General features: G+C 43.4%; 1 protein-coding gene across 2 annotated transcripts in view; it reads right to left on the bottom strand.

The window, feature by feature from the left end:
• Syn2 (Syntrophin-like 2) overlaps positions 1 to 12,850 on the bottom strand; it is a 946,823-nt gene extending 933,973 nt beyond the window's left edge. For both annotated transcript variants that reach the window (XM_071688033.1, XM_071688064.1), the window contains exon 1: positions 12,638 to 12,850. The gene's annotated coding sequence lies outside the window, so the exon portion shown is untranslated. The remainder of the gene's footprint in view (positions 1 to 12,637) is intronic.
• Between the last annotated feature and the right edge of the window lie 381 nt (positions 12,851 to 13,231).

Genomic DNA, 13,231 nt, shown 5'->3' with positions numbered 1-13,231 from the left:
TCACGCAGAGACTGTTCTTATTACCTCGCCTGTTCCTTACACATTCTTATACATGGCTAATCCTCCTCACATCACATATTGTTTTCAAGTATTTAATTACCAAAACGTTCATCTCCTTCCTTTCTTTTTTCACGTTCAAGGCCCGAGACTCACATCCATACAATACCACTAGGACAACCATGCCTTCAAACACAGCCACCCTCAGTGACAATGACCTCTCCTGCCACACCCTCCTTAATGCACCCAGGACTTTATCCCCGTCTCCCTTCTTATGACTAATTTCAGCTCCTATGGTTCCCTCCTCCAAGGTCATCCCATTCACACTTACACTGAAAACATTCTGTCTCGTTCCCCGCGCTGTGCCTCACTGCCTTATCTTTGTTGACATTTACACTCAACTTTCTCCCGTCACACACCCTCCCACACTCTGCCACCAGCTTCTGAGGCTTTTGTCTTCAGTCTGCTATCACAGCCGTGTCATCTGCAAACACCAACTCTTCCATCTCCCCACCCATCCCCAGCATACTTGCGACACTACATCCCCAGCATACTTGCGACACTACATCCCCAGCATACTTGCGACACTACATCCCCAGCATACTTGCGACACTACATCCCCAGCATACTTGCGACACTACATCCCCAGCATACTTGCGACACTGCATCCCCAGCATACTTGCGACACTACATCCCCAGCATACTTGCGACACTACATCCCCAGCATACTTGCGACACTACATCCCCAGCATACTTGCGACACTACATCCTCAGCATACTTGCGACACTACATCCCCGAACTTGCGACACTACATCCCCAGCATACTTGCGACACTGCATCCCCAGCATACTTGCGACACTACATCCCCAGCATACTTGCGACACTACATCCTCAGCATACTTGCGACACTACATCCCCAGCATACTTGCGACACTACATCCCCAGCATACTTGCGACACTACATCCCCAGCATATTGCCACACTATATCCTCAGCATACTTTAGACACTACTCCGGCCATAAACACATTAAACAATCAATCATATATCTTGAAGCAGATCCATCTACACCGGGAACCACTCACCCACCCACCTTCACCCATACCTTACTTATCCAGTAAAAACTCGCCACTGTATTTAGCAATTTTCCACTAAACCTATATGTTTGTAGCGTCTTCCACAAAGCCTGTCTTCCACACGCTACATACAGTTCACTCTCTTTCTGCAGATCTCACACAAATTCTTCAAAACAAACACTTGGTCCACATACCCTCAACCTTCCTAATACGATGTTCTATCTTTGCTACCAAAATCTCAATCACCACTTTCCAATACACCTTACCAGGTATACCCAACAGTTGTTCCTCTGTAATTCAAATAATCACTCGTCCCATTGTCTTTACATACGGGTACTATCAATGCATTCTGCCAGTCCTCAGGCTCCTCACCTTATCCTATAAACACGCCCAATACCTTACTAACCAGTCAAAAACGAAGTCATTGCCATTCTTCAGACTCTCAATTGCAGCCCAGTTAGATTCTGGCACTCTGCCACATTTCATCTTCTGCAAGGCTTTCACAGTCTACTCTGTCTTCGCTATACCAACCACCATGACTCTCTCAGTCCACATGGCACCTTATTCCAAACACATTCTAACACATTCAACAGTCCTTCAAAATATTCACTTCATCTGTTTCCCATCACCTCTGTGCCTGCCATCACATCCACATCCACTCTCCGCACTGTCACCCCCATTTGTTCTCCACACATTATTCATCTCGTTCCAAAACACTATGTTATCTCTCTATGACCTTCATCATATCCTCCTATCCCGTCTCTCATTTGCCTCTCTTCGGTTCTTATGCCTTTCTCTTGACCTCCTGCTGCTTTTATTCTCTTACACTCCTACCAATCACTTGCACTCCTTCCCTGCAGACGTCTTCCATACAACTCCCTTTCTCTCTTTCGTTAACAATTGACCTTCCCACTCTACTGCTGTGCTCACTACGATTCCTTAAACGCCCACATCCTTCCTTCCTGACACATACCATGAACTTTACTCACATAGGTACACATTCTTCCCTACATACCTTCCCATCTCTTCTACTATTCTCATCCACAATATTCCCTGTGCCAGTCCTCGATCTCTCTTGATTACTCAACTCTCAGGTTCTTTTCCAAGTTTACTTACTTTCAGTACATCTTGCACTGCTATGCCAATTACTGTTTTACTAGAACCACTACAAACTCCCGCACTCGCCTCCATAAAGAACTGCTCAGGCTTGCCACCTGCCGCACCTCTCCCGTGAGCATCTGTCAGTTAGTATCTGATCCATTAATGCCCGTTGACTCCTAACCCCACTCACATTCGTAGATTTAGGATCCCATTAGAATCCGTTTTCATCACACAACTCAACAAATTCATTCCCATTTTCATTCACACCAAGGACTTCATCCCTCCCACCACCACCTCTTTATATCCTTAGCTGCCACATTACCCACCCACGCAATCAGACCTTCTACCACCAAGATTCGATCCCTTACACTCGAAGCACTTATTACTCAGCTCCTTCCAGATGCACACCTTCCTCCACCTCCCTCACCACCAGGAACATGAGTACCAACAATCATTACCCCTGAACCCCTCCTGGCTCTACTTCCATTACCAACCATATATGTGTAACTTGAGGTCACTTCCTCACACTCTTAACACACCCCGAACACCTGCTCCTTCATCACAAGTGCCACCCATTCTCTCACTCTTCCCTGCTCACTAACCCTCCACACTCCACCCTCTGAACATTCCCAAACCACTTCTACCCAAGTCGCCCTCAACGTTGTTTTCACGTGAGCCACAACATCCAGGTTCCCCTCACGAAACATAGCGACCTACTCGACCGTCTTACCATCCGGGTTACATCCACATACCTTCGAACACATACTCTTCATACTTAATCGCAGTTTCCCGCGTTGGCGAAGTAGCGCTACCAAACTGACGAAGAAAGACACATCCACTCACATACATATATATATTTGGTTTATCTATTATACTTTGTCACTGTCTCCCGCGTTAGCGAGGTAGCGCAAGGAAACAGACGAAAGAATGGCCCAACCCACCCACATACACATGTATATACCTACATGTCCACACACACACACATATACATACCTATACATTTTAACGTATATATATATATATATATATATATATATTTTTTTTTTTTTTTTTTTTTCAAAAGAAGGAACAGAGAATTGGGCCAGGTGAGGGTATTCCTTCAAAGGCCCAGTCCTCTGTTCTTAACGCTACCTCGCTAATGCGGGAAATGGCAAATAGTTTGAAAGAAAAGAAAGATATATATATATATATATATATATATATATATATATATATATATATATATATATATATATATATATATATATATATATGTACATAATTCATACTTGATGCCTTTATTCATTTCCGTCGCCACCCAGCCACGCATGAAATGACAATCCCTCCCCCCGCATGCGCGCGAGGTAGTGCTAGGAAAAGATAACAAAGGCCACATTCGTTCACACTCACTCTCTAGCTGCCATGTATCATGCATCGAAACCACAGCTCCCTTTCCACATCCAGCCCCACAAAACTTTCCATGGTTTACCCCAGACGCTTCACACGCACGGGTTCAATCCATTGACAGCACATCGACCCCGGTATACCACATCGTTCCAATTCACTCTATTCCTTGCACGCCTTTCACCCTCCAGCACGTTCAGGCCCCGATCGCTCAAATCTTTTTCACTCCATCCTTCCGTATCCAATTTGGTCTCCCACTTCCCCTCGTTCCCTCCACCTCTGACACATATATCCTCTTGGTCAATCTTTCCTCACTCATTCTCTCCATGTGACCAAACCATTTCAAAACACCCTCTTCTGCTCTCTCAACCACACTCTTTTTATTACCACACATCTCTCTTACTCTTTCATTACTTGCTCGATCAAACCACCTCACACCATATTTTGTCCTCAAACATCTCATTTCCAACACATCCACCCTCCTTCGCACAACTCTATCTATAGCCCACGCCTCGCAACCATATAACATTGTTGGAACCACTATCCCTTCAAACACCCATTTTTACTTTCCCAGATAATGTTCTCGCCTTCCACACATTTTTTAACGCTCCCAGAACTTTCGCCCCCTCCCCCACCCTGTGACTCACTTCCGCTTCCATGGTTCCATCTGCTGCCAAATTCACTCCCAGATATATAAAACACTTCACTTCCTCCAGTCTCTCTCCATTCAAACTTACCTCCGAAATGACTTGTCCCTCAACCCTACTGTACCTAATAACCTTGCTCTTATTCACATTTACTCTCAACTTTCTTCTTTCACACACTTTACCAAACTCAGTCACCTGCTTCTGCAGTTTCTCACCCAAATCAGCCACCAGCGCTGTATCATCACCGAACAACAACTGACACTTCCCAAGCCCTCTCATTCACAACAGACTGCATACTTGCCCCTCTCCCCAAAACTCTTGCATTCACCTTCCCAACAATCCCATCCATAAACAAATTAAACAACCATGAAGACATCACACACCCCTGCCGCAAACCGACATTCACTGAGAACCAATCACTTTCCTCTCTTCCGACTCGTACACATGCCTTACATCCTCGATAAAAACTTTTCAGTGCTTCTAACAACTTGCCTTCCACACCATATATTCTTAATACTTTCCACAGAGCGTCTCTATCAACTCAGTCATATGCCTTCTCCAGATCCATAAATGATACATACAAATCCATTTGCATATGCATATATATATATATATATATATATATATTAGTGCCACTATATAAAGGCGAAAAGGATGAAAGTGAACTTTCAAACTATAAAGGTATAAGTTTGTTGAGTATTCCTGGGAAATTGTATGGAAGGGTATTGATTGAGAGGGTGGAGGCATGTACAGAGCATCAGACTGGGTAAGAGCAGTGTGCTTTCACACATTTGCACCTCTCAGCACATTAACATCCAAAAGTCTCTCTTTCACACGCCTATCAATTAACACGTAAGCCAATAACGCTCTCTGGCCATCTCTCCTACTTACATACGTATATTCATGTATATCTCCCTTTTTAAACCAGGTATTCCCAATCAACAGTCCTTTTTCAGCACATAAATCTACAAGCTCTTCACCATTTCCATTTACAACACTGAACACCCCATGTACACCAATCATTTGCTCAACTGCCACATTACTCACCTTTGCATTCAAATCACCCATCACTATAGCCCGGTCTCGTGCATCAAAACTACTAACACACTCACTCAGTTGCTCCCAAAACACTTGCCTCTCATGATCTTTCTTCTCATGCCCAGGTGCATATGCACCAATAATCACCCATCTCTCTCCATCCACTTTTAGTTTTACCCATATCAATCTAGAGTTTACTTTCTTACACTCTATCACATACTCCCACCACTCCTGTTTCAGGAGTAGTGCTACTCCTTCCCTTGCTCTCGTCCTCTCACTAACCCCTGACTTTACTCCCAAGGCATTCATAAACCACTCTTCCCCTTTACCCTTGAGCTTCGTTTCACTCAGAGCCAAAACATCCAGCTCCCTTTCCTTAAAGAAACTACCTATCTTTCCTTCTCTCTCATCTTGGTTACATCCACAGACATTTAGGCACAGACATATATATATATATATATATATATATATATATATATATATATATATATATATATATATATATATACCAGGAGAGACTGAGTAGAGAATGGAAAAAGGTGAGAACAAAGGAGGTAAGGGGAGTGGGGGAGGAATGGGATGCATTTAGGGAAGCAGTGATGCCTTGCGCAAAAGATGCTTGTGGCATGAAAAGCGTGGGAGGTGGGCAGATTAGAAAGGGTAGTGAGTGGTGGGATGAAGAAGCAAGATTATTAGTGAAAGAGAAGAGAGAGGCATTTGGACGATTTTTGCAGGGAAATAATGCAAATGAGTGGGAGATGTATAAAAGAAAGAGGCAGGAGGTCAAGAGAAAGGTACAAGAGGTGAAAAAGAAGGCAAATGAGAGTTGGGGTGAGAGAGTATCATTAAATTTTAGGGAGAATAAAAAGATGTTCTGGAAGGAGGTAAATAAAGTGCGTAAGACAAGGGAGCAAATGGGAACTTCGGTGAAGGGCGCAAATGGGGAGGTGATAACAAGTAGTGGTGATGTGAGAAGGAGATGGAGTGAGTATTTTGAAGGTTTGTTGAATGTGTTTGATGACAGAGTGGCAGATATAGGGTGTTTTGGTCGAGGTTGTGTGCAAAGTGAGAGGGTTAGGGAAAATGATTTGGTAAACAGAGAAGATGTAGTAAAAGCTTTGCGGAAGATGAAAGCCGGCAAGGCAGCAGGTTTGGATGGTATTGCAGTGGAATCTATTAAAAAAGGGGGTGACTGTATTATTGACTGGTTGGTAAGGTTATTTAATGTATGTATGACTCATGGTGAGGTGCCTGAGGATTGGCGGAATGCGTGCATAGTGCCATTGTACAAAGGCAAAGGGGATAAGGGTGAGTGCTCAAATTACAGAGGTATAAGTTTGTTGAGTATTCCTGGTAAATTATATGGGAGGGTATTGATTGAGAGGGTGAAGGCATGTACAGAGCATCAGATTGGGGAAGAGCAGTGTGGTTTCAGAAGTGGTAGAGGATGTGTGGATCAGGTGTTTGCTTTGAAGAGTCCTGGAAAGAGGGGCAAGTATGAAGTCTGTTGGGGATGAGAGAGCTTGGGAAGTGAGTCAGTTGTTGTTCGCTGATGATACAGCGCTGGTGGCTGATTCATGTGAGAAACTGCAGAAGCTGGTGACTGAGTTTGGTAAAGTGTGTGGAAGAAGAAAGTTGAGAGTAAATGTGAATAAGAGCAAGGTTATTAGGTACAGTAGGGGTGAGGGTCAAGTCAATTGGGAGGTGAGTTTGAATGGAGAAAAACTGGAGGAAGTGAAGTGTTTTAGATATCTGGGAGTGGATCTGTCAGCGGATGGAACCATGGAAGCGGAAGTGGATCATAGGGTGGGGGAGGGGGCGAAAATTTTGGGAGCCTTGAAAAATGTGTGGAAGTCGAGAACATTATCTCGGAAAGCAAAAATGGGTATGTTTGAGGGAATAGTGGTTCCAACAATGTTGTATGGTTGCGAGGCGTGGGCTATGGATAGAGATGTGCGCAGGAGGATGGATGTGCTGGAAATGAGATGTTTGAGGACAATGTGTGGTGTGAGGTGGTTTGATCGAGTAAGTAACGTAAGAGTAAGAGAGATGTGTGGAAATAAAAAGAGCGTGGTTGAGAGAGCAGAAGAGGGTGTTTTGAAATGGTTTGGGCACATGGAGAGAATGAGTGAGGAGAGATTGACCAAGAGGATATATGTGTCGGAGGTGGAGGGAACGAGGAGAAGAGGGAGACCAAATTGGAGGTGGAAAGATGGAGTGAAAAAGATTTTGTGTGATCGGGGCCTGAACATGCAGGAGGGTGAAAGGAGGGCAAGAAATAGAGTGAATTGGAGTCATGTGGTATACAGGGGTTGACGTGCTGTCAGTGGATTGAAGCAAGGCATGTGAAGCGTCTGGGGTAAACCATGGAAAGCTGTGTAGGTATGTATATTTGCGTGTGTGGACGTGTGTATGTACATGTGTATGGGGGGGGGGGCCATTTCTTTCGTCTGTTTCCTTGCGCTACCTCGCAAACGCGGGAGACAGCGACAAAGTATAAAAAAAAAAAAAAAAAAAAAAATATATATATATATATATATATGAATATATATATATATATATATATATATATATATATATATATATATATATATATATATATATATATATATATATATTCATTTATTTATCTATTGTGCTTTGTCGTTGTCTCCCGCGTTAGCGAGGTAGCGCACACACACACACACACACACACACACACACACACATATATATATATATATATATAAATATATATATATATATATATATATATATATATATATATATATATATATATATACATATATATATATATATATATATATATATATATATATATATATATATATATATATATATATATATATATATATATATATTATCTATATTCATTTATTTTGCTTTGTCGCTGTCTCCCGCGTTAGCGAGGTAGCGCAAGGAAACAGACGAAAGAATGGCCCAACCCGCCCACATACACGTCCACACACGCAAATATACATACCTATACATCTCAGTGTACACATATATATATATATATATACACACACAGACATATACATACATACACATGTACATAATTCATACTGTCTGCCTTTATTTGTTCCCATCGCCACCTCGCCACACATGGAATAACAACCCCCTCCCCCCTCATGTGTGCGAGGTAGCGCTAGGAAAAGACAACAAAGGCCTCATTCGTTCACACTCAGTCTCTAGCTGTCATGTGATAATGCACCGAAACCACAGCTCCCTTTCCACATCCAGGCCCCACACAACTTTCCATGGTTTACCCCAGGCGCTTCACATGCCCTGGTTCAATCCATTGACAGCACGTCGACCCCGGTATACCACATCGTTCCAATTCACTCTATTCCTTGCACGCCTTTCACCCTCCTGCATGTTCAGGCCCCGATCACTCAAAATCTTTTTCACTCCATCTTTCCACCTCCAATTTGGTCTCCCACTTCTCTCGTTCCCTCCACCTCTGACACATATATCCTCTTGGTCAATCTTTCCTCACTCATTCTCTCCATGTGACCAAACCATTTCAAAACACCCTTTTCTGCTCTCTCAACTACACTCTTTTTTATTTCCACACATCTCTCTTACCCTTACATTACTTACTCGATCAAACCTCCTCACACCACATATTGTCCTCAAACATCTCATTTCCAGCACATCCACCCTCCTCCGCACAACTCTATCCATAGCCCACGCCTCGCAACCATACAACATTGTTGGAACCACTATTCCTTCAAACATACCCATTTTTGCTTTCCGAGATAAAGTTCTCGACTTCCAAACATTCTTCAAGGCTCCCAGAATTTTCGCCCCCTCCCCCACCCTATGATTCACTTCCGCTTCCATGGTTCCATCCGCTGCCAGATCCACTCCCAGATATCTAAAACACTTTACTTCCTCCAGTTTTTCTCCATTCAAACATACCTCCCAATTGACTTGACCCTCAGCCCTACTGTACCTAATAACCTTGCTCTTATTCACATTTACTCTTAACTTTCTTCTTTCACACACTTTACCAAACTCAGTCACCAGCTTCTGCAGTTTCTTACATGAATCAGCCACCAGCGCTGTATCATCAGCGAACAACAACTGACTCACTTCCCAAGCTCTCTCATCCACAACAGACCGCAGACTCGCCCCTCTTTCCAAAACTCTTGCATTCACCTCCCTAACAACCCCATCCATAAACAAATTAAACAACCATGGAGACATCACACACCCCTGCCGCAAACCTACATTCACTGAGAACCAATCACTTTCCTCTCTTCCTACACGTACACATGCCTTACATCCTCGATAAAAACTTTTCACTGCTTCTAACAACTTGCCTCCCACACCATATATTCTTAGTACCTTCCACAGAGCATCTCTATCAACTCTATCATATGCCTTCTCCAGATCCATAAATGCTACATACAAATCCATTTGTTTTTCTAAGTTTTTCTCACATACGTTCTTCATATATATATATATATATATATATATATATATATATATATATATATATATATATATATATATATATATTTCACCAGCGTTCCTTCTGTCGGCAACAGATTTAACGGACATGGTGGCCAGACATGTGCGCTATCTCCGCTCATACTGGCTGTGGCCATCTCTGCTCTCCGGCGGATTTAATTTGCATAACTCTACCGTGCGTGTCGTTCCACCAAAGGATTATCCTCGTGTGCATGTCAGCCTTTTACTATTTCCCAAAAGGAATATTGCGGCAGTGTGTATGGGGGCTCTCTACTTTAGAATGGACTGGGCTTCTGTATCATGTGTACGCATACATGCGGGTAATACATAGGTGTACGGATACATACATACATAGGCTTCGGTCCTGACCAGACGACCTTCACACACGATGAGGCTCACAGCGACTCCTCACAAGACGCAGTGGATAAATCTATTTCCTAATCAATAAATGAGGAAGTGTCTACTTCATAATACACATAAACCCTGAACTAGTGAGATATAACTCGTGATACAGATTTAACCAATGACGACGTCGGGATGTCATAATTACAATCATTACCTAATTACAGTTACAGAAATGTTAACCTCGGAGTTATAATGACATAATCTATGAATGATATCACCACCCTCCAAACCTATCATCACCCCTACACTACAACTAATACCTCCAACGCTATCACCATCACCCCTACACTACAACTAATACCTCCAACGCTATCACCATCACCCCTACACTACAACTAATACCTCCAACGCTATCACCATCACCCCTACACTACAACTAATACCTCCAACGCTATCACCATCACCCCTAAGCTACAACTAATACCTCCAACGCTATCACCATCACCCCTAAGCTACAACTAATACCTCCAACGCTATCACCATCACCCCTACACTACAACTAATACCTCCAACGCTATCACCATCACCCCTAAGCTACAACTGATACCCCGACGCTATCAACATCACCCCATTACAATACCAGTTCCACCCCTACACAACCACCAGTCTTCACTACGATCACCTCTACATTACCACCCATTAAATTGCCACCACCACTCCCTACATAACCACCATTACCCCCTACCAGAATCACCTCTAAACTACCACCATCACTATAACACTACCGCCATCACCACTACACTAACACCACTGCCCTTACGCTAAGACCACTGCCCTACCACTACAACCACCCTTAACTACACTAAGACCACCCCTACACTACCACCACAACTAATACACTTCCATTCCCTAACTACACTAACACCACCCCTACCTTACTACCATCCCTACACTACCACTACAACTAATACACTTCCATTCCCTAACTACACTAACACCACCCCTACACTACCACCACTATCCATACACTACCCACACCCTCTACACTATCATCACCTCCACTGCTATAACAGCAGCCCCACGTCACCAGCTCAACCCTTACTATATGATCACCATTCCTACACCACTACCGCCACGACCCCTACACCACCACCCCCGATACATTACTACCCTTACTATATTACCATCACCCCTACATTATCACCATTAACTACTCTACCATCAACCCAACCACACTTTCACCACATCTTACACCACCCCTTACATTACCACCACACCTACACTACCCATCACATTATCACCACATCTACACTACCCATCATATTACCACCACACCTACAATACCCATTACATTATCACCACACCTACACGACCCCCCACCCGTACTACCATCACTTCTAATACACTACTACCATCCCCTACACAACCAACCCCTACTACACTACCACCACCTTCTACATTATCACCACCCCGGCCCACGCTACACCAACCCTCCACTACAACCACACCTCCCGTACACTAACACCACCCCATGTACTACCACCACCTCTGTATTACCACCCAGCACAACACTAAACCACTACCACATTTACATTACCACTACCCTTCCACTAACAGACTTCCACACTATTGTTAACCCACACTATCACTTACAGTTCTACCAATCCGAAGAAATATGACCACCCCAGTATGATAAATAAACTACTCTTGTTCTCATACTATGGTTACCATCAAAACTACCATTCACTATCATCATCCTATCACAGCCACGCTAACCCCATCCCTATACTCTCACTATAAGAATATCACCATCATCCCTCCCCTACCCACGCACATTCCCCCACCCCCACACACTCCCGAAATCCCCCACCCCCACACACTCCCGAAATCCCCCACCCCCCACACACTCCCGAAATCCCCCCACCTCTAAACCATCATCAGTCACAAGCTCCGGTCATTCCTCACAAACTACCATTCCACTACCAACCAGCTACCACAACCTACAAGCCTACTAACCCCTGCCAACCACCACTACCACCCACCCCCATCTACTAGTCACACCGCCCCTTTACCAACGACCACCCCATCCTCTCCTCCCCCCCTACAGATTACCACCCCCTACACACTGACACCACCCCCTCACCACCTACGCACTCCGGGTTCTCCTCGGCGTCCCAACACAATACATGTTAAGTATGAACCACTACTTCTCGTACGACTTGGACAAGACCTTTTTCTTATCTTCTTTCGTATGACAAAAAAAGCGTTCCTTCGTACAATGCATTTCGATCCGTAAATAACGAAGTTTACCCTTATGATAATCTATCATGATGCTTTTTCTTCATCTATCTCTGTGTCTGAGAGTCAAAAGTCTACTTTAAGGGGGAGCAAAATCAATTTACCTTAAATTATTGATATAGTATAACAACTGAAGGACGTGTGTCCTCTGTGTGAGGGTCAGTCATCAAAACCGTCCATTCACAGGTAAGTCCTCTGGATCACATGTACACAATTCAGACACTCGTGAGATCAATAATAGAGAGAACTTGGAGCAAGCAAAAGCAGTGCTTACCTTTTATTACAGATATATGGTAGACAAGAAGATACTATCAAGTTATTCAATTCTTCCACGTAAAGCAAGAAAAACAAAGTCACAACAAACACCACTACAAATGTCTTCTCAACACACAAATAAATTTTCTAGCTCCAATATATCATCATTAACAATTAATGAAACACTCATCTACTGAGAATGTTTCTTCCGCCCGACCGCCTTTCACCAGCGGCCGCCACCATCACACTGATGACAACAGCTTGGCCCAGCCAGAGGAGGCCCTACAGGGACCGGCAAGATGGCAGCGTTTGGCAACTCTAAAAAACCCAATTTCAACTGTTTCCTGTTTGTACACTTTAATGTAACTATTTACCATGCATTATGATATCATTTTTGCATTATTCATCTACCATGTGACAATAGATTCTGTCTGAATATCGTCCTAAAACGGGTATACTATAATATCTATATGTTCGTACTGCAACTCAACTGGCTCTTCCACCCGTTTTCTGTTGTAAATGTAAGGTTTCCTTTTGCAGACTTCTTATAAATGAATTATGCTGTTAATTTCAGCACCTTTGTCGAGGTTTCTTCTTTTAGTTGAGAGAGATT

This window comes from Panulirus ornatus, chromosome 3 (genome assembly GCF_036320965.1).
Source record: "Panulirus ornatus isolate Po-2019 chromosome 3, ASM3632096v1, whole genome shotgun sequence".
Classification (NCBI taxonomy): Eukaryota; Metazoa; Arthropoda; class Malacostraca; order Decapoda; family Palinuridae; genus Panulirus; species Panulirus ornatus.
The sequence above is the reverse complement of the archived record's forward strand: the minus strand, read 5'-3'. Positions and strand labels throughout refer to the sequence as shown.